Here is a 22,599-nt window from a genome sequence, read left to right as displayed (position 1 = left end):
AAGAAGGTTGTAGTAGAAAATAGAAGAATAGCAACAATCACCAATACTATGCCGCTTCCCCGGCAACGGCACCAAAAAGATGGTGAGCTCCAGTATTGTAGCAATAATGCTACAACTCCTGGGGCTTCCTGTCTCTTATTTTATCAACCCGGTAGTTCGTACAAACTTGGAAGCGATGGTGCTATATGCACAAGTACTAGCTCTTGTCGCAGCTGTCACTTGGTCAGCTGGCACAAGTCCGCTAGGGCTCAAGCCAACTTTTATAGGCTCTCAGAAGAAGCTTGCTAATTGATGGACGAAAGCTAATTTCAAAGGAAAGCTACTTTACTTGACAAAAATGAACTGAAAGCAAATCAAAGCATGTAACCCTAGGAAACCCTAATTTAACTAGTCTGGCCTCTACAATGCAAGGAATGTAAATGCAACTTCTACCAATGCTGTTACTACCTCTAATAAATGAAAATGCATGGATCTAAACTACTTGCATCATGAAAGTTATGTTTTTGCATTTTTCCTTTAAGTGTGTGGAATGATTGTGATCTTGTGCTAACTAGGGTTTGGTTGTGCAGATGGGATGGAGAAGGAAGGAAAGCGTGGGATAGGTTGGGGAGGCTAGGAGAGGTCCCTAGGGATCCTTAGCATCCATCCACAGAGGTTCCTCGCATTCAGATGCTCAGCAACCGAGAGAGTGGCCTCCTACAGGATGGCTGTGGAAGATCCTACAGGATACTCTGTTTTCTACAGGATGTCTACAAATGGCTACAGGATGACCTACCGTGAGTGTTTGGAGTGATGGAGGAGTAATGGAATGGTAGGGGGAGATGTGCAAGGGAGGAATAAGGCTGGTAATGGCTTTAGAAGTGGAAGAATAGGATGGGAAGTGAGTGTAGGGAGGAGGATGGAAGGTAAAGGGCTATGTCAACGGAAGGGCTAGAGAATGGAAGTACGTGAGGAGTGGAAGACTTTGTGAGATAACAGAGTGGAGCAGGGGTCAAAGAGATGTCTGCATGCGTGATCAAGATGGAGGACAAAGTGATGGAACGAGAGAGAGCAGTGTAAGTGAAACAAATGCTTATGACTGTCACTCAACCAAAAATGCATCAACCTAAACTACCTGTGCTTGTAAATTCAATGAGCAGCAATCTAAACGTGAAGGAGAATGTGCATGAAGCTGTGGTAAGGGAGTGTGGTGCAGGTGTGAATCATGTGGAAGCATCTAACATAACGTGACTGTGTTTGCAGCAATCATGGAATAAAGAAATGCGTATTTTTGGTGGTTAGTCATGGACTTCACTCCAATCCCAGATGAGACGGCAGTGAGCCTTAACAACCTTTTTGTTGGAGCTCCAATCGATTATATCTATCCTCTGCTACACTAAGCAAGTGGAAACAAATTCACCATAAGCAATCTCCTATCTAACTCATGAAAAAGACCAACTCAACAACCTGTAATTCGAATTGCATGTGTAAATGAAAAGCTTAAAGTGCTGAAATGAAATGGAAACAACACTACAGTAGAGGGGATCTATGGCTCTCAGGTTGGGCCCTAACCTGAGAGCTATAGTCTCCTTAAGAAAAACTCAGAACTAGATCAGAATCTGCCTTCTTTATTCATAATCTGATATCATGCCAAATTGGCTTACAAAAAGGAACGAAAACTGAGCTGTGCTCCAAAATTACGATAGCAATACGAGAGTTTCAACAACCTATCTAAGGCTAAAGCCTCCATACTTATACAAAAATGATGATCCAACAAGTGTCCTTCATTTTAGGAGCTCGGCTGTCCAACTAGAGTTTAACTGCTGATCCTGTAGGATGGTCATAATTGATGTTCCTGTAGAGCAATTTATAACTGTTGTTCCTGTAGAACAGCTGGCTGCTTTTTAAGCTCGGAGGGGAGATGGATTAGAGCTCGGAGTTCTTGGTGGGAATCACGAGGGATGTCCCTAGAACCGTGGACATCCTCTCCTAAAACCCGCAGTGCCACCTCGTTGTCTCCTTATCTCCTTTTTCGTTGTCTTTTCCTCCCTTTTAATGCCAAAACCTGGAATCATAATGCATTAGTCACGTAGAGAGAGTGCCTACCCTTCTTCCTACAAACAACATGAATAAACTAATAAATGCATGCATAAGCAATAAAAAATGAATGGTTTGAGCAAGTAGAATAGGCCAAAATGAGCCCAAATTGTACCAAAATTGGGGCTCATCAGTTGGCTTTGTGCACGTTCGTGCAGCGCGTTTGCCCGGCTCTCCCTTGTTGCTTCGTTTTGGTCGTTCGGGCGGGTCGTTTGAGGGCATCCGTGTGAACTCATTCGGGCGGGTCATTCAAGAGAGGGCGCGCTCGGGCGAATGAGCCCTTATCAAAAAATGCTAAGTTGTGACTCGAGGTTGGCTTTGTGGATGTTCGTGCAGCTCGTTTGCCCGGCTCTCCCTTGTCGCTTCGTTTCGGTCGTTCGAGCGGGTCGTTTGAGGGTGTCCGTGTGAACTCATTCGGGCGGGTCATTCCAGCGAGGGTGCACCCAGGCGAACGAGCCTGTATCAAAAAATGCTAAGTTGTGACCCGAGGTTGGCTTTGTGCATGTTCGTGTAGCTCGTTTGCCCGACTCTCCCTTGTCGATTCGTTTCGGTCATTCGGGCGGGTTGTTTGAGGGCATCCATGTGAACTCATTCGGGCGGGTCGTTCAGGCGACGGCGCTCTCGGGCAAACGAGCCCGTATCAAAAAATGTTAAGTTGTGACCCAAGGTTGGCTTTGTGCACGTTCGTGCAGCTCATTTTTCCGGCTCTCCCTTGTCGCTTCGTTTTGGTCGTTCAGGTGGGTCGTTTGAGGGCGTCCGTGTGAACTCGTTTGGGCGGGTCGTTTGTGTGAGGGCGCGCCTGGGCGAACGAGCCCGTATCAAAAAATGCTAAGTTGTGACCCGAGGTTGGCTTTGTGCACGTTTGTGCAGATCGTTTTCCCGGCTCTCCCTTGTCGCTTCATTTCGGTTGTTTGGGCGCCCATGCAAAATCGTTCGGGCGGGTCGTTTGAGGGCGTCTGTGTGAACTCATTCGGGCGGGTCGTTCGGGTGAGGGCGCACCCGGGTGAATGAGCCCGTATCAAAAAATGCTAAGCTGGGACCCGAGGTTGGCTTTGTGCACATTCGTGCAGCTCGTTTTCCTAGCTCTCCCTTCCCACTTCGTTTTGGTCATTCGGGTGCCCATGCAAAATCGTTCGGGCGGGTTGTTTGAGGGCATCTGTGTGAACTCATTCGGGTGGGTCATTCGAGTGAGGGTGCACCCAGGCGAACGAGCCCGTATCAAAAAATTCTAAGTTGTGACCCGATGTTGGCTTTGTGGACATTCGTGCATCTCGTGCATCTTGGTCGTTCGAAAGGGTCGTTTGAGGGTGTCCATGTGAACTCATTCGGGCGGGTCGTTCGGGCGAGGGCGTGCCCGACGAATGAGCCCTTATCAAAAAATTCTAAGTTGTGACCCGAGGTTGGCTTTGTGCACGTTCGTGTAGCTTGTTTTCCTGGCTCTCCTTTGTCGCTTCGTTTCGGTCGTTCGGGTGGGTCGTTTGAGGGCATCCATGTTAACTCGTTCGGGCGAGGGCACGCTCAGGCGAACGAGCCCGTATCAAAAAACGCTAAGTTGTGACCCGAGGTTGGATTTGTGCACGTTCGTGTAGCTCATTTTCTCGGCTCTCCCTTGTCGCTTCATTTCAGTTGTTCAGGCACCCATGCAAAATCGTTCGGGTGGGTCGTTTGAGGGCGTTCGTGTGAACTCGTTTTAGCGGGTCGTTCGGGCGTGGGTGCACCCAGGCGAACGAGCCCGTGTCAAAAAATGCTAAGTTGTGACCCAAGGTTGGCTTTGTGTAGGTTTGTGCAGCTCGTTTTCCTGGCTCTCTCTTGTCACTTCGTTTTGGTCGTTCTAGTGCCCATGCAAAATCGTTCGGGTGGGATGTTTGAGTGCATCCGTGTGAACTCATTCGGGCGGGTCGTTCAGGTGAGGGCGTGGCTGGGTGAATGAGCCCGTATCAAAAAATGCTAAGTTGTACCCGAGGTTGGCTTTGTGCACGTTCGTGCAGCTCGTTTGCCCGACTCTCCCTTGTCGCTTCGTTTCGGTCATGCGGGCGCCCATGCAAATTCATTCGGGCGGGTCATTTGAGGGCGTCTATGTGAACTCGTTCGGGCGAGTGCGCTCCCAGGCGAACGAGCCCATATCAAAAAATGCTAAGTTGTGACCTAAGGTTAGCTTTGTGCACATTCGTGCAACTCGTTTTCCCAACTCTCCCTTGTCGCTTCGTTTCAGTCGTGCAGGCGCCCATGCAAATTCATTCAGGTTGGTCATTGAGGGCATCCGTGTGAACTCGTTCGAGTGAGGGCGCTCCCGGGTGAACGAGCCCGTATCAAAATATGCAAAGTTGTGACCCGAGGTTGGCTTTGTGCACATTCGTGCAACTCGCTTGCCCAGCTCTCCCTTGTCACTTCGTTTCGGTCGTTCGAGCACCCATGTAAAATCGTTTGGGGGGGTCGTTTGAGGGCGTCCATGTGAACTCATTCGGGCGAGGGCACGCCCGAGTGAATGAACCCGTATCAAAAAAAAAAAATTGTTGTTACCCGAGGTTGGCTTTGTGCACGTTTGTGTAGCTCATTTTCCCGGCTCTCCCTTGTCGCTTCGTTTCGGTCATTCGGGCGTGTCGTTTGAGGGCGTCCGTGTGAACTCGTTCGGGCGGGTCGTTCGGGCGAACGAACCCATACAAAAAATGCTAAGTTGTGACCCGAGGTTGGATTTGTGCACATTCATGCAGCTCATTTTCCCGGCTCTCCCTTGTCGCTTCGTTTCGATCGTTCGGGCACCCATGCAAAATCGTTCGGGCGGGTCATTTGAGGGCGTCCATGTGAACTCGTTCGGGTGGGTCATTCGGGAAAGGGCGCCCCCGGGTGAATGTGCCCGTATAAAAAATGCTAAGTTGTGACCCGAGGTTGGCTTTGTGCACGTTCGTGCAGCTTGTTTGTCCAGCTCTCCCTTGTCGCTTCGTTTTAGTCGTTCGGGCGGGTCTTTTGAGGGCGTCCGTGTGAACTCGTTTGGGCGGGTCTTTTGGGCGAGGGTGCACTCGAGCGAACGAGCCCATATCAAAATTGCTAAGTTGTGACCCGAGGTTGGCTTTGTGCACCTTCGTGCAGCTCGTTTGCCCGGCTCTCCCTTGTCGCTTCTTTTCGGTCATTCCCACGTGTCGTTTGAGGGCGTCCGTGTGAACTCGTTCAGGCGAGGGCACTCGAGCGAACGAGCCCATATCAAAAAATGCTAAGTTGTGAACCAAGGTTGGTTTTGTGCACGTTCGTGCAACTTGTTTTCCCGGCTCTCCCTTGTCGCTTCGTTTCGGTCGTTTGGGCGCCCATGTAAAATTGTTCGGGCGGGTCATTTGAGGGCTTCCGTGTGAACTTGTTCAGGCGGATCGTTCGGGCAAGGGCATGCCTAGGAAAACGAGCCTATATCAAAAATACTAAGTTGTGACTCGAGGTTGGCTTTGTGCACATTCGTGCAGCTCGTTTTCCTGGCTCTCCCTTGTTGCTTTGTTTCGGTCGTTTGGGTGTGTAACGCCCTGCGGTTATGTAGCCGGGTGCGCGCTCTCCGCACTTAGAAAAATGACTAAGTCATGACCATCGTTTATAGGCAAGCTAGGGCGTGGATGAGCGATGGGCGAGCCAACACGATATAGGGGTGTCGCACATCGGTTGAGGGCATCGGCGTGTGGATAGACGATGGCGTTTGGTGGGTCGGCCGAGAGAAGGTCGCACACATGGAAGGGTATAAGCGTTGGAGGAGTGCTTGGTGGAGAGATCATCAACACATCGCACAAGTCTTCATCGCAAAGAGGAGTGCGCTCTTGGGTAGCCGCAGTGGATGCATAGGTGATGTGCCTGCCCGTCGGGCAAAGGCACACAGAGGTTGGTTGAAGGCGCGGTTGCGGTCAGTTGAGGGCACGGGTGAACCGCCCGCCCGGTGATCATTTAGGGCGAGGGTGTGGGTGAACCGCCTGAACGTCGGTTGATACTTCGGTTGTGGTTCGTGTGGGTGTGCACGGGCGCACCCGCCCATTCGAGCAAAGTTGTATTGTGGTATTTTGGGTGAGAGTTGTGGTGTGACCGCCATGCGCTCTTGCACGGGTGGGCGCCCAACCTCGTTTATGAACGCCGGTGGAGCGTCGCTCCCGGCCATTGTACTATTTCTCATATATATAATAAAAGAAGATTTCCTCTTGCATATTGTTGGGTTATTATTGTTGTTCATGTATTATTAATGGATTCTGCACATTAATAATGTTATTTCGTGGTTATTATGAATTGTTGAAGGCGTATTTCGTAAAGTTAATCTAACTATGGAAAGAGTTGGTAACTTAGGCGGTGCCGCACCCGGCCAATTTAAGGAAAAAAGAATTGGGGGCGTGACAATTGGTATCAGAGCAGGTTCACAGGTGGTGGAGCCATTGCTGGATGAATGCAGAGAATATACATGTATGCAAGGAAAAGTTATGGAGAAATCGTGGATTAATAGTCTCGGTTTCGTGGACTTGATGGTTCATGGCAAGACCATTCAAGCTCTGGTGGACACGGGGGCCACTCATAACTTCATGACAAAACGGTTGGAAAAAGAGGTTGGATTGATGATCTTGCCATCGAATGTGGAATTCAAGGCAGTGAACTCTAGAGCTAAAGTGGCGGGTTTGGTACATGAAGTACCTGTGCAGATAAAAGACTGGAAGGGTCAGTTGGACTTCACAGTGATGGAGATGAATGACTTTTATATGATACTCGGACAGGATTTCTTGAAGGGAAACAAGGCTATTGTTGTCCCCTTCTGTGTTGAGGTGGTGCTGGTTGGACAAACACAAACTTGGACTTTGCCCACTCATAGGCAAAGGAGGGAAGTCAAGGTGTAGCATGTTTCTGCACTAAGTTTGGAGAAGGCTATGAAGGAATCAGATATGGAGACATATTCGGTGATGTTCAAGGATGTCGAAGGTGATGGAGTGGGGACGCCTGTTCCAGCCGAGATTACCGAAGTGCTGACCAAATATGCAGATTTGATGCCCGATGAGCTACCAAAGAAGCTTCCACCAAGGCATGCAGTGGACCATAGCATTGAGCTTGAGCTAGGAAAGCAACCCCCGGCTAAAGCACCTTATCGATTATCAGGGCCTGAGTTGGAGGAATTGAAATGACAGTTAAAGGAGTTAGCTGATGCAGGTTTCATTAGACCTTCAGGGTCCCCTTATGGAGCTCCAGTATTGTTCCAGCGGAAGAAGGATTCGAATGAGCTACGGATGTGCTGTGATTACCATGCATTGAACAAGAAGACGGTAAGGAACAGGTATCCTTTGCCATTGGCTGCTGATTGCTTTGAAAATCTTGCGAAAGCTTTAGTGTTTTCCAAGTTGGACTTGAGACATGGGTATTATCAGGTGCGGATAGCTGAAGGAGATGAGAAGAAGACCGCGATAGTAACAAGGTATGGTAGCTTTGAGTTCCTTGTTATGCCATTCGGGTTGTGTAATGCTCCTGCTACATTTTTCACTTTGATGAATGATGTCCTACGACCATACTTGGATTTGTTTGTAGTAGCGTACTTGGATGATATAGTGGTGTTCAGTGACAACATGGAGGATCATAAGAAGAACTTAGCGATGGTGTTCAAGGCACTGAGGACAAATCAGTTGTTCTTGAAGAAGTCTAAGTGTGTGTTCGCTCAGACTGAGATTCCATTCCTTGGGCATATTTTTGGTCAAGGGTACATATGGATGGAGCCGAGTAGAGTGAAGGCGATTTAGGACTGGGTTGAACTGAAGAATGTCCATGAGATGAGGGTGTTCTTGGGCATGACCAACTACCAACGGAAGTTTGTAGAGGAGTACTCCAAGGTGACATCGGCACTAACAGACTTATTGAAGAAAGACAAGAGGTGGAGTTGGACGAGAAAATGTCAAGAGGCATTTAATGACTTGAAGAAGAGGATGATTACAACACCGATACTGAATTTTCCTAACTTTGAGAGATCATTTGAGGTACACACAGATGCTTCAGATGTTTCCATAGGAGGGGTTCTTATGCAGGATGGGAATCCAATGGCGTATGAGAGTCGGAAGTTGCAGGATAGAGAACGAAGGTATCCGGTTCATGAGAAGGAGATGACTGCGATCATTCACTGTCTTCATGTGTGGAGGCATTACCTGATTGGGAAGCCGTTTGTTGTCAAGACTGACAACATTGCAACAAGTTATTTTGCATCACAACCGAAGCTTTATGTGAAGCAAGCTCGTTGGCAGGACTTCTTGGCAGAATTTGACATGACTATCGAATATAGACCGGGAAGACACAATGCGGTAGCAAATGCCCTTAGCAGGAAGGGACAACTTGCAGCAATGGAGGGAGAAGACCAGGCAGCTAGGAGTAGGAGTCGAGTTCAGATGTTAGAAGAGATGCAGAATAAGATCAAGGAAAGTGTTGAAAATGATACTTTGGCATAGAATATAGTGAAGCAGATAAAGGAGGGGAAGACAGACGGGTTCTTGTTCTTTGGAAACCGACTCTATGTTCCAAAGTCATCTGGACTTAGGAGGCACCTTTTGAAGGAGTGCCATGACTCGCCATGGGCTAGCCACCTAGGGATGCATCGTTCTTTGGCATTGTTGGAGAGAGGATTCTTTTGGGAGAAGATACAGGAGGATGTAGAGGAGTATGTACATACGTGCATTATTTGTCAATAGGACAAATCGGATACTCAGAGGCAAGGAGGACTGTTGCAGCCTTTACCGATTCCAGAGAGGCCATAGATGAGTGTCTCGATGGACTTCATCGCTCAGCTGCCATAGGTTCAGGGGTATAATGGGATAATGGTCGTGGTTGATCGTTTTTCCAAGTATGATGTCTTTGTTCCTACAAAGATACCTTGTGGAACCGAGCGGACTGCGGAGTTGTTCTTTAAGAACATAGTGAAGTATTGGGGGATGCCATTGAGCATTGTGTCGGATAGAGATCTGTGTTTTACAGGCAAATTTTGGACCACATTGTTCAAGTTAGTCGGGACAGAGTTTTTGATGAGTTTGAGTTACCACCCACAGACAGATGGACAAACCGAGAGGATCAACGCATTGCTGGAGGACTACTTGTGACATTATGTGACGCCTGATTAGAAGAATTGGCCTGAGCTCTTGGATTTTGCTCAGTTTAGCTACAATATATCAAAAGAGTTCTGTGACGGGGTATAGTCCATTTGAGTTAGTGAATGGGTAGATGTCGGTTGCATCGCATACCGTTGTGATGGGAGGCTTCTTGAGGAGTACTCATGCGAACAAATTCATGAAGGATTGGGAGGAGACCTTGGAGTTAGCACGGTTGCGTTTGCACGATGTTGCAAGGAGGATGAAAAAGTATGCTGATCGTGGGAGACGGGAGGCACACTTCAGTGTGGGAGATATGGTGTTTCTTAGAATTACCGGGGATCAGTTTCAGCCAGCCAAGGGGACTGCAAGCAAATTGACATGGAAGTATGAGGGACCATTCCGAGTGAAGAAGAGAGTGGGGGAAGTTTCTTACAAGCTAGAGCTTCCACACCATATGCACATGAAGCATCCAGTTCCTCATGTGAGTTAGTTGAAGAGATGTAGACTTGATTCAGATCATCCAGAGAGAGCTGAATCGCCGAGAGGACCAGCCGTGATTGTGGACAAGCCAGGACTAGAGTTGGAGAAGATTTTGAGCTTCAGAACTACAGGGATTGGTTGCCACATGAAGCGGGAATTTCTTGTCAGATGGAAGAATGCACCGGAGGAAGAAAGCTGGGAATCAAATGACTCACTTTGGAGATGGAAGAGGAAGATTGCAAAGTATGACAAGAAGTTGTTGAGGCAGTCGGGATTGTTGAGGGCGATAATGATTTCCAGTGGGGGAGGATGTAATGCCTTGTGGTTATGTAGCCAGGCGCATGCTCTCCGCACTTAGAAATATGACTAAGTCATGACCATCGTTTATAGGCAAGCTAGGGCATGGATGAGCGATGGGCAAGACGACACGATATAGGGGTGTCGCACATCGGTTGAGGGCTACGGTGTGTGGATAGACGATGGTGTTTGGTGGGTCGGCTGAGAGAAGGTCGCACACATGGAAGGGTATAAGCATTGGAGGAGAGCTTGGTGGAGAGATCATCAACACATCGCACAAGTCTTCATCGCAAAGAGGAGTGCGCTCTTGGGTAGCCGCAGCGAACGCATAGGTGATGCGCCCACCCGTCGGGCAAAGGCACACGGAGGTTGGTTGAAGGCGCGGTTGCGGTCGGTTGAGGGTGCGGGTGAACCGCCCGCCCGGTGATCGTTCAGGACGAGGGCACGGGTGAACTGCCTGAATTCTGGTTGATACTTCGGTTGTGGTTCGTGTGGGTGTGCACAGGCGCGCTAGCCCGTTCGAGAAAATTTGTATTGTGGTATTTTGGGTGAGAGTTGTGTTGTGACCGCCGTGCGCTCTTGCACGGGCGGGCACCCAACCTCGTTTATGAACGCCGGTGGAGCATCGCTCGCAGCCATTGTACTATTTCTCATATATATAATAAAAGAAATTTCCTCTTGCATATTGTTGGGTTATTATTGATGTTCATGTATTATTAATGGATTCCACACATTAATAATGTTAATTCATGGTTATTATGAATTGTTGAAGGCATAGTTCGTAAAGTTAATCTAACAATGGAAAGACTTGGTAACTTAGGCGGTGCCACACCCAGCCAATTTATGAAAAAAGAATTGGGGGCGTGACAGGGCGGGTCATTTGAGAGTGTCCATGTGAACTTGCTCGGGCGAGGGTGTGCCCGGGCAAATGAGCCTGTATAAAAAATGCTAAGTTGTGACCCGAGGTTGGATTTGTGCACGTTCGTGCAGCTTGTTTTCCCGGCACTCGCTTGTCGCTTCGTTTCGGTCGTGCAGGCGCCCATGCAATTCGTTCGGGCAAGTCGTTTGAGGACGTCTGTGTCAAATTGTTCGGGTGGGTCGTTCGAGCGAGGGCGCCCACGGGCCAACGAGCCCATATCAAAAATGCTAAGTTGTGACCTGAGGTTGGCTTTGTGCACGTGCATGCTACTCGTTTGCCTGACTCTCCCTTGTCGCTTCGTTTCGGTTGTGCACGCGCCCATGCAAATTCCAGATGATCCGAGCAACAAGTTTTATTTCCGTGTGAAAGGTGAGTTGGTAATCGAGTTTTGTTTTTGGGTTTTCCTGAACGATGGCCTTGGGTCGTTTGTAGGGTGGCTGATTTTCATCTTCTCTCCATCCCCACTCGGTAGTGCGTGAGCGGTAATGTTGGCCACGCTCATCTTGGGAGGCATATGTGAACAATTCCCCTTCTACTCTCCAAGTTCTTGGAATTGTATGGGCTGTTGTGGTGTGGCTCCCTGGCTTGCCCTAGTCCCCCTCGTGCCCCTCCAGATGATACTAGCGACAAGTTTTCTTTCCATGTGAAAGATGGGTTGGTAATCGAGTTGTGTTTTCGGGTTTGCCTGAATGGTGGCTGATTTTCATCTTCTCTCCATCCCCACTCAGTAGCGCATGAGTGGTAATGTAGGCCATGCTTGTCTTGGGAGGCATATGTGAACAATTCCCCTTCCACTTTCCAAGTCCTTGGAGCTGTATGGGCTATTGTGGTGTGGCTCCCTGGCTCGTCCTGGTCCCCGCGTGCCCCTCTAGATGATACCAGCGATGGGGTTTCTTTCCGTGTGAAAGGTGGGTTGGTAATTGAGTTGTGTTTTTGGGTTTTCCTGAATGATGGCCTTGGTTCATTTGTAGGGTGGACGATTTTCATCTTCTCTCCATCCCCACTCGGTAGCGCATGAGCGGTAATGTTGGCCAGGCTCATCCTGGGAAACATATGTGAACAATTCCCCTTCCGCTCTCCAAGTTCTTGGACCTATATGGGTTGTTGTGGTGTGGCTCCCTGGCTCATCCTGGCCCCCTCGTCCCCCTCCAGATGATACCAACGAGAGGTTTTCTTTCAGTGTGAAAGGTGGGTTGGTAATCAAGTTTTGTTTTCTGGTTTTCCTGAACGATGGCCTTGGGTCGTCTGTAGGGCGGCCGATTTTCATCTTCTCTCCATCCCCACTCAGTAGTGCATGAGCAGTAATGTTGGCCATGCTCGTCCTGGGAGGCATATGTGAACAATTCCCCTTCCATTCTCCAAGTTCTTGGAACTGTATGGGTTGTTGTGGTGTGGCTCCTCGGCTCGTCTTGGTCCCCGCATACCCCTCCAGATGATACCAGTGACAGGTTTTATTTCCGTGTGAAAGGTGGGTTGGTAATCGAGTTGTGTTTTCGAGTTTGCCTGAACGATGGCCTTGGGTCATTCGTAGGGCGGCCGATTTTCATCTTCTCTCCATCTCCACTCGGTAGCGCATGACCAGTAATGTTGGCTAGGCTCGTCCTAGGAGGCATATGTGAACAATTCCCCTTCCACTCTCCAAGTTCTTGGAGCTGTATGGGCTATTGTGGTGTGGCTCCCTGGCTCGTCCTGGTCCCCTCATGCCCCTCCAGATGATACCAGCGATGGGTTTTCTTTCCGTGTGAAAGGTGGGTTGGTAATCGAGTTGTGTTTTTGCATTTGCTTGAACGATGGCCTTGGGTTGTATGTAGGGTGGCCGATTTTCATCTTCTCTCCATCCCCACTCGGTAGCGCATGAGCGGTAATGTTGGCCATGATCATCCTGGGAGGCATATGTGAACAATTCCCCTTCCGCTCTCCAAGTTCTTGGAGCTATATGGGCTGTTGTGGTGTGGCTCCCTGGCTTATCCTGGTCCCCTCATGCCCCTCCAGATGATACCAGCGACAGGTTTTCTTTCCGTGTGAAAGGTGGGTTGGTAATCGAGTTGTGTTTTCGTGTTTGCTTAAATGATGGCCTTGGGTCATCTTTAGGGAGGCCGATTTTCACCTTCTCTCCATCCCCACTCGGTAGCACATGAGTGGTAATGTTGGCCAGGCTCGTCCTGGGATGCATATGTGAACAATTCCCCTTCTGCTCTCCAAGTTCTTCTAGTTATATGGGCTATTGTGGTGTGGCTCCCTGGCTCGTCCTGGTCCCCCTTGTGCCCCTCCAGATGATACCAGTGACAGGTTTTCTTTCTGTGTGAAAGGTGGGTTGGTAATCGAGTTGTGTTTTCGCGTTTGCCTGAATGAGGGCCTTGGGTCATTTTTAGGGTGGCCGATTTTCATCTTCTCTCCATCCCCACTCGGTGGTGCATGAGCGGTAATGTTGCCCATGCTCATCCTGAGAGGCATATGTGGACAATTGCTCTCTAAGTTCTTGGAGCTATAGGGGCTATTGTGGTTTGGATCCTTGGCTCGTCTTGGTCTCCTTTGCCCCTCCAGATGATACCAGCGATAGGTTTTCTTTCTGTGTGAAAGGCGGGTTGGTAATCAAGTTGTGTTTTCAGGTTTGCTTGAACGATGCCCTTGGGTCATTTGTAGGGTGTCTGATTTTCATCATCTCTCCATCCCCACTCGGTAGCGCATGAGTGGTAATGTTGGCCATGCTCGTCCCTGGAGGCATAAGTGAACAATTCTCCTTCTACTCTCCAAGTTCTTGGAGCTGCATGGGTTGTTGTGGTGTGGTTCCTTGGCTCGTCCTGGTCCCCCCCGTGCCCCTCCAGAAGATACTGTGACATGTTTTCTTTCCGTGTGGAAGGTGGGTTGGTAATCGAGTTGCTTTGTCGGGTTTGGCCGAACGATGGCCTTGGGTCATTTGTAGGGCGGCCGATTTTCATCTTCTCTCCATCCCCACTCGGTAGCACATGAGTGGTAATGTAGGCCATGCTTATCCCCGTCCCTCTTTCCCATCCCAACGATAAGAATGTTGAAAGTTTTCTCGGCGCTCCTTTGAGCCTTCATTGTTGCGGTCCCAGATGGAAGCCCCAAAACTCTGTCGTGCCTATGTCGCTATCGTGCCCCTTGGTTGTTACAAATAGAGAATTTTGATTGGGTTGGGCAGCCGTTTGTGGCTCCATTGAAATTGGCTCCTCGTTATATTGTTCACCTCCTCCCTATTTGGTGCGGAGGGTTTCGCTTTTCGTGTGAAAGGTGGGTTGGTAATTGTGTTGGTTTTTTGGGTTTGCCTCAAGAATGGCCTTCGGTCGTTTGTAGGGTGTCCGATTTTCATCTGCTCTCCATACCCACTCGATAGCGCATGAGCAGTAATGTTGGCCATGCTTGTCCCCAGATGCATATGTGAACAATTCCCCTTCTACTCCAAGTTTTGGGAGTTGTATGGGTTGTTGTGGTGTGCCTCCTTGTGATGGCTAGCCTCTTCATTGTTCGGCTATTTATGGTGCTGGTGTCTTGTGCTTGTACTCTTTCCATGTTGGCATTGTTGGTTAAGATGCATACATTTAAGAGGGACGTGGAAGGGTTTTGGTTATAAACCACCTACCCTCCCTCATGCTTGCTTCTTCCGTCGGGCGATGTGAGGCACTATTCTCCTTATTGTAAAGTCAAGGGTTGGCATTCCTTTCAAAGTGCACATCGTTCGTGGTTGCGTTGGCTTTGAGGTTTTGATAGATGTGTTGGCCCATATGTTTGATGAGGGGTCATATTTTCCCTTGCATCTTGCGTGCATGGCAGGATTTTGCGGTTGGAAATGTTAAGTCACAACATTTATGCACATTTGTTGTTTCGATTGTGTATGCGCTCCTTGTTACACAATAATTTGTCACCGTCCCTGTTACCCATTTTCCTTCACATTGGAGGACTTATTCTGGGACCTGTGAGAAGTGACATAACCTAAAAACACTTGCATTGTATCCCCTTGAGTATGAACTTCATATGCCCTGAAGACACCTTCTGCAAAATACCCATAAAAATATCCCTTTTTCCATTGGCGCGGTTCCACTGTGTATCACTCACGCCAATGGGGTAGATCCTCCGAAGAGGGCACGCCAGCTGACACTCTGTCTGAGAGTCGCACTCGCACAAGCCCAGTTGGGTAAAGTTTTTAACAAACCAACGTGCGAAGGTTCTTCCTAACCCACTCATGAACTGAATCTATATTGAGTTGGGTCAGTTGAGCTTTGAATCTCCATATAACGGAAGTAGTTCTCCACCTCTCATGGAAGCTTCTTAGTGATAAAGCCAATCCCATGAATCTTGTGGATGACCCTAACTCCTTCTCCTCTATCTATAAAAGCTTGTCCTTTTGCCTTTGACAAGCTAGTGATAGAGTCTCCAAGTTCCAAATTCTAAGTCTCAAAGTCTGAGAATTGCCAAGTTCATGCTACAAGGAGCCTTATTCATTCCCATGAGGCTAAATCTAAAGTGAGGAGATTCTTGTCCAAGTAACCAAGGAGAGAGAGGCTTGTTCCCCATTCCCAACAAGCTTTGAAAGGCATGTGTTGCTGATCACCCAACCAAAGGAGGATTTGACGTCAGAACTATGGTTGTATTCTTCTTTGTTTATCAATAATAGACGACTATCATTATGGTTCCACTCTTATTGTCTTTGTAATGATGATTGAGTTATATCCTTTCTGACTGATATATAGTTGCATCTATTGGATTTTATGCTTGTATTTGTGTCGTTCTTTGCATGTGCAGGTGTCCGTTCACGAGGATTATGGGGATTGTGACTGGCCGGAGCAAAGGAACGGGAGCGACGACTCTTCTACAAGTACTAGCGTCGGAATCTAGGTAGGCCCTCATCATCGGTCTTTGATTTTCCATTAGGAACCTACGTGTTAGCATTTTTTGATTGTTGCTAGACCCCATTTGGGCTAGTAGGGATCGCCTATATCCGCAGAGGGGATTTACCTTCACAACAATTTGGCGACTCCACTGGGGAGATGGTTTTTTGCCTTGTTGTTTGTTTTGTCTTGTTGTTTGATTTGTAAACTTTGGACGAAGTCTGAAGTACGGCCAGATAGCCTTCGAAACGCTATTGCTCCGCATTAGCAAAGTATATCAATGCCACTTCAGTCCATCTCCGGTTTGGTTTACGAGCTGAACGGCTTGGAACTTGCCTTGTTTCTTGTTATTTCTTGGGTTCTTCTACTTGATTAGCTTTCTGGGTTGAATCCTTGTATTGCTTCTTTCCCCTTGGTGTACCTGGGTACTGTTGACTTAGCTTTGGCTCATTTGTTTCTATTTTTCCATAACAAACTCGGTTGGCACTGTTTTATAGCGTTACAGTCGCGCCAGTTGGCGCATGTTGCAGATTGACAACCCGCGCTAATACCAGAAAGGCGCTTTTTTCGGCCTGACAGTCGCGCCAGGCCTGAGAACTTTTGAAGTTTGCTTGGCCTTGAGCCTTCTAAGCTTGATTTTTGTTCTAGGTACCTTTTCTAGACTACTTGAGTGTGTTGGAGTGTGATTTGACTGGCTTTGATCGTTACCCTTTGGGTGTTTGCTTTTTTCCGTTGATTTCACATTTCTAGCCCTAGGGCATCTAGTGGCTTTGTGTGTTGAGCCTTCCTCAAGTGTTTTGATCTTCTAGTGGTCCAGTCGATTCTTTGATTGCTCCCTTGCACTTGTTTGGTGGTTGTAAATCGTTTTGTTGCGTTATTTGGGTGACTCGCTTTGTCTTCACTTGAATTCTGCTTCGTCTCACTTTGAGGCTAGATTACACGGCTCATTGGTGTCTTTGGGATCTTTCTGGTTCTTTGGAGTTTTGACTTGTGATTTAGGGAACTGAATGTGCTATTATTGAATATAATTTGTTTGTCATCATTTCTCAAATTTTGTTTAATGCACTTTGCCATCAACAAAAGAAAAAATATCTTTTGCCTTGTATTAGTTAATGAGAATTAAAACTTTTGATTTTGATTAGTGATTAGTGATCTTAAAGAAAAGTTTGTTAATTTCCATTAGCTGCATCAGGGAAGTTCTTTGTTGTTTTGTGATCATTTCATTTGTGTGAAATCCCTCAAACCCTCTCCTAATTAGCATTCATCGAATGAAATGACATATTTTGGCATATAGTTTGCATTTAGGAATTTTTGAGAGATTACATAGGGTAAGGCCTGAAAACTAAAACCTAATACAAGATCAACTTTAAAACGAACTGAACGAACCTAACAACGCATTGGAACATAATGCACACATTTAGAGGTCTAGGCTAGAGACATGCTCTGGTGTCGTTAAACCTAGTCACTTTTGGTTCACTCAAGGTTGGGTGATTCCTCCTTATGTGACTCAATAGTGGTCTAGCACGGATTTGCGCTCCCACGTACCATCGAGTATATGGGGAGACCCCACTAGGTTATCATCCTTTATCAATAGGAAGCCATGTATACCACCTTACAAGCCGTAACACACCGAACACAACATTCGGGAAGATTGACTATCGTACGAAAAGTCCTTGGTTTTCATATGATTGCCAAGGTGTATATGCAGTTTTATGGATTGTCTGGTAAACCCTTTGCCTAGTTCTCCAGAGTAGTCACTTTTGATCCTTTTCGGACTCCCTAAAAGAAAAGGCTCATCTGTACACTTGTCACTTCAGGCTCACTAAACATTCAAAGGCAACTAGAGTCATCTTTTTGTCCTTTTCTCGACTCTTTAAAGATGAAAAGGTCAAGTTATGTCCTTGTGTCCTAAAATTTATTCGACTACGTTCAAATTTACCCTGTTAGATCTTGTTTGCGTTAGTTTGAGTAGGGTTCTTTCTCGTTTGTGATGGAAACTTTTCTGGAGTTTACCAACCCAGGCATCCCCTCTGATGGGAATCCTTGTCATTTCCCTCCTTTTGGAAATGTTGGTGCTCCTTACATGGCAACGTTGTCCCTTCCTGGGTTAACTGTTGGGTTGCCTGTTTGCTTGTTCTCAACCTCTCTGGTCCATGCCGTCTCAACTGCTGGTCAATCAGTTCCTCCACCCGAACAACATCATGTTGATTCTAAGGTGGACCTCTCCCCTTCTTCGCCTGTTTCTTCGTCCTCTTCTTCTACTTCGCCTGGTGAAAGTCTAGATTCAAGTAACTAGGTGGCTAAGAAGAAGAAGAAGAAGAAGAATAAGAAGAAGAAGTCTTCTAAGGTTGAGGTTAAAAGTAAAACTCAAGTCGAGCCACCTTCTACTCCTTCGCGGAAGGTAAAATTTCCTTAAAGATTGTGCAAGGATGACCACCTTCTTCGTGATTGTCCTGGCATTCCCAGGATCCTTGAAGTATGGTCTCGCGATCCGGCTCATCCCTCCTCATCCTATGAAGCTCATGATGATGCCACCCTATCAGCGAGTAGTGGTAAGAAGAAAGAGAATATTCAATGCCCCTGTAGGCTATGTGAAGGCAACCATCCCCTTCACCTTTGTCCGCTCATGGATAAAGCTTCCGCTGTTTTGGAAAGTCTTACAACTTCTTCACCCCAACTTCCTGTTGGTTATCAGAGGCTCTCTTCAGACCCTCTCCCTGTTGACAAAGAGATTGACCTAGATCCTTCTCTTGTCTAGGCTTCTCTTCTTGAACCAGGCTGTGCCAAGCCTGTTCCAGACCAACCATTGGTCGAAAAGAGTGTTGACTCGAGCTCACCACCCGTCGATCACTCTGTTTCAGAAGAGCATCATGCCCATGTTCTTCTTGTCTCATCAGATTCTCCTGAGTCTCAAAACGACCCTCCTATCCTTGCTGATCAAGAGGGTCCTTCTTCGGTTCCTATAGGGCATGGGGGCAATCATACGATTCCCCCACCAAGTAGTTTGGCCATGTCCTTCGACTGGAGTCACCTGACTGCTTTCTACCTTCCATCCCATGTGCCTTTCTAGATTACAGTACTTGCCTATGATAAGGTAGTACCTAGCACTGTTTTGGATGAAGGTGCATCTGTCAGTCTTATGCCATCCACTACTTGGCAAGCTTTAGGTTCCCTACAGCTTGGGCCGGTCGCAGAGAATCTGTTAGCATTTGACGAGGGAACCAGTCAACCTCTAGGGGTCCTCTCGAAATTCCCTATTACTTTGGGAGGCAAAACCTTTGATATGGACGTGCTGGTTGTCCAAGATGCTTTAGATTTCAGTCTTCTCCCTAGTCGTTTTCAGTCTTCTCCTTAGTCGTGACTATGTGTATGCCATGGGGGCCCTTGTCTCTTCACTTTTCTGTGTGGTTTTCTTTCCACATGACGGAATAATCATGACTATAGATCAATTATCATTCTTTAGTCCCCCAGTGCCTCCTGCGCAGTTGCCACCACCTCCTGGTTTTTACCCACCGGTTGTGTCTGCCCCATCGCAGGTCAACTACGTGGCTACCTACCCCGTGCCTGTATCCCATGATGATGCCATCATGCATAATGTCCTGTGGGCATTGGGTCCTGACTTCCAAGATGTTGTCCTTCCAACGGGAGTGCCATTCTTGGAAGTGACGACTTCCTGTTCATTATGATGAAGTTCGTTCGGAGCATAGTTCACTTTCCTATGTCAAGCTCCTTAAAAAATGAAACTGGGTCTGGTGGAGCATAGTTCACTTTCCTATGTCAAGCTCCTTAAAAAATGAAACTAGGTCTGGTCGGAGCATAGTTCCTTTCCTGTGTCAAGCTCCTTAAAAAATGAAACTGGGTCTGGTCGAGCATAGTTCCTGATCTTGTGTCAAGCTCGTTAAAAAATGAAACAAGGGTTACGAGGATAGTTTTTATCTTATGTCGACCTCCTTAAAAAATAAAATAAGGGTTATGAGGATAGTTCTTTTCCTATGTCAACCTTATTAAAAAATGAAACAACTCCCTTTCCCAATCGAGTCTTTTGATTAAGATCTCGTAAAATACCAGTCGAGTCTTTCCAAGATCTCGAAAGTGAACCTTCATTCCATCCACTTTGTTGAATGAAATAGAGCTTGGGGGGAATGTACCTCATTTTGCGTCATTATGCTGGGGGCATGCGAACTTATAACAAGCGTAGCTTTTCGTTTCAAACTTGTGTAAACATGAAACTAAATCTAAGCAGATTTCTCCATGGTTCAAGCTCATGTAAAAATGAACCCATACCCATTTTACATCTAATGATGCTGTCTTTATCTGCTAAATTTTGCTAGATGAGCCTTGGTTGTTTTCCTTCCATCGCCACCATCTCTTTGGCCGATCATAGGCTTTCACTTGGTTGTTTTTTCTTTCCTGAGGAACCGCAGTGACGAGTGGTTTTCTTAGTGAGCCTCTTGACCATTACATGTTTTGAGCAATTCCACCATTGCCGGAAACAGTTTCTGCCCTTTATACCACTCGTTCCTTTTAGGACGAGTCACCTTTAAGCTCTTTTCTGACTCGTAAAATGTGAAAAGATTGCCGAGTATTTTTCCCTTTTTGACTCGTTAAAGAGAATAAAAATGTAGGTCTGCTTTCATTTCTTTTCCGACCATTTAAAGATGAAAATATTGCCGAGTTTTTCCTCTCGAATCGTTAAATGTAAATGAGAGGCGGTTGTCTTTAAACCCTTTTTTGACCGTGTAAAGATGAAAAGATCGTCGGACCCTTGTCGTTTCAGGTTCATTAACGGTTACAAAGCGACGTGGTTTCAATCACTTTTTTACATTTTCAGATCGAAATCACTACTCATGAAAAGTACTCCTCGATCATAATGATTGGGCCGTTCTTTCGAGCATTATTTTATACTTTTTCGGGCTCGAGAGACACAACTTTACGAAAAAGGACACGCTTGGAGTTTCCTTTTCCGCTGTCTTTTCAAACTCTCTAAACATGGAAAGACGCAGAGTTCTTCCTTGTCAGACTCATTAAAACTTAATGACATCGAATTTAGTCAAAATGACGCTTTACAAGCATATGCTATCCTCGTCAAGCTTGTTGATAAAAATAACTGGGGTACTCACCAGAAATTGTGGGGAAAATGGAACCACAATTATTGTCGTGTTAGCAGTATTTCACTCTTGAACATGGCACTTGTCTGCATTCGTGTCTGGGTGGGGAGGAGGCTTGCTATGTCGATGGTGGGGGCTATCTTGAAGACGGATTTCGAGGTGGAAAGTTTTGATCTCTCTCCTTTGCATGGAGGTGGCCCTAGGGGAAAATTATTCATCGTCCAGTCAGTAAAGCTATGGGAAATCTCCTAGGTTGCCTGTACATAGCGTGCGTGGGGTGCAGAGCTGCCCGATCCTTCCTCCTGTTCGAATATGTGTTCTTTTATTATGTAGCGACCCTCTTGATTTGCATTTATTTCCTTCCTTTGCCTTCTCATTGTGGTTGCCACAAGCGGTCAAAAGATCGAGGTCCACCGATGCTGCTGTCGCGGGAGGACTCCTAGGTGGCCTTGTTGCGTGGCGTGGAGGGTCGAGGGGCATTTCTAAGAGAGGTTGTGGGCTCGGTTGGTCTTGTTTTATTTCCTTCCGTTTCCTCTCTACATTGAGGCTGCCGCAGGCGGTCATGCAATCGAGGTCCATCGTTGCTACTGTCCGGGTGGACTCCTAGGTGGCCTCTCTGCGGGGAGGGTTGGGGGGCACTTTTTTTTCAATTGTGTATGCGCTCGTGGTACAATGGGGAGGAGGCTTGCTACTATAGTCATCGATGGTGGGGGCTATCTGGAAGAAGGATTTCGAGGTGGAACGCTTCGACCTCCCTCCTTTGTGTGGAGGTGGTCGTAGGGGAAAATTATTCATCATCCGGTCGGTAAAGCTATGGGAAATCTTCTAGGTTGCCTGTACGTAGGGTGCGTGGGGTGCGGAGCTGCCCGATCCCTCCTCCTGTTCGGATATGTGTTCTTGTATTGTGTAGTGACCCTCTTGATTTGCATTTATTTCCTTCCTTTGCCTTCGCATCGTGGTTGCCACAGGCGGTCAAGTGATCGAGGTCCACCGTTGCTGCTGTCGCGGATGGACTCCTGGGTGGCCTCGGTGTGTGGCGTGGAGGGTCGGGGGGAATTTTTAAGAGAGGTTGTGGGCTTGGTTGGTCTTGTTTTATTTCCTTCCATTTCCTCTCTACATTGAGGCTGCCGCAGGTGATCATGCGATCGAGGTCCATCGTTGCTATTGTCCGGGTGGACTCCTAGGTGGCCCCTGTGTGGGGAGGGGAGGGGTGGGTTGGGGGAATTTCTAAGGGAGGTTTCCGGCTCAGTTTGTCTTGTATGATTTCCTTCCCTTGCATTTTTGTCAAGGGTGCCACAGGTGATCATCCGATCGAGGTCCAGTGTTGCTGTTTTCCGGGTGGACTCCTAGGTGGCATCGGTGCGGGGCAGGGAGGTTTGTATGGCCTCTCTATGATAGGATTTGTGTGGCCAGTAGTCCTATTTTTATTTCCTTCCTTTTCCTTCTCATCGAGGCTACCGCAGGCGGTCGGGAGATTGAGGTCCATCTTCGCTGTTGTTCGGGTGGACTCCTAGGTTGCCACGGTGCGGGGCATGGAGGCCTCTAGAGGCATTTCTAAGGGAGTTGGTGAGTGATCGCTCATTTTCTTATTGGCTGGGCCATGGCTGCAAACTCTAGAGTGGCCTTGGTGCATTGTGGCTTGGCAGGTCTACTCATTTGTTCGCCATGTCCTTGGCTTGTTGTGTGTGCTTCCTTCTTGGGATGCAAGAGGTGCAAGGCATAGAAGTTTTACATGATATTTTGACATCTCTTTGACTTGATGGGTGTTTAGGTTGGATCTCAGTAAGAGGGCATCCGAAATTCCCTTT

This window comes from Pinus tabuliformis, chromosome 2_2 (assembly GCF_031772625.1).
Source record: "Pinus tabuliformis cultivar Carrire ecotype Pingquan chromosome 2_2, CPIR1, whole genome shotgun sequence".
In the NCBI taxonomy this organism is placed as follows: domain Eukaryota; kingdom Viridiplantae; phylum Streptophyta; class Pinopsida; order Pinales; family Pinaceae; genus Pinus; species Pinus tabuliformis.
The sequence above is the reverse complement of the archived record's forward strand: the minus strand, read 5'-3'. Positions refer to the sequence as shown.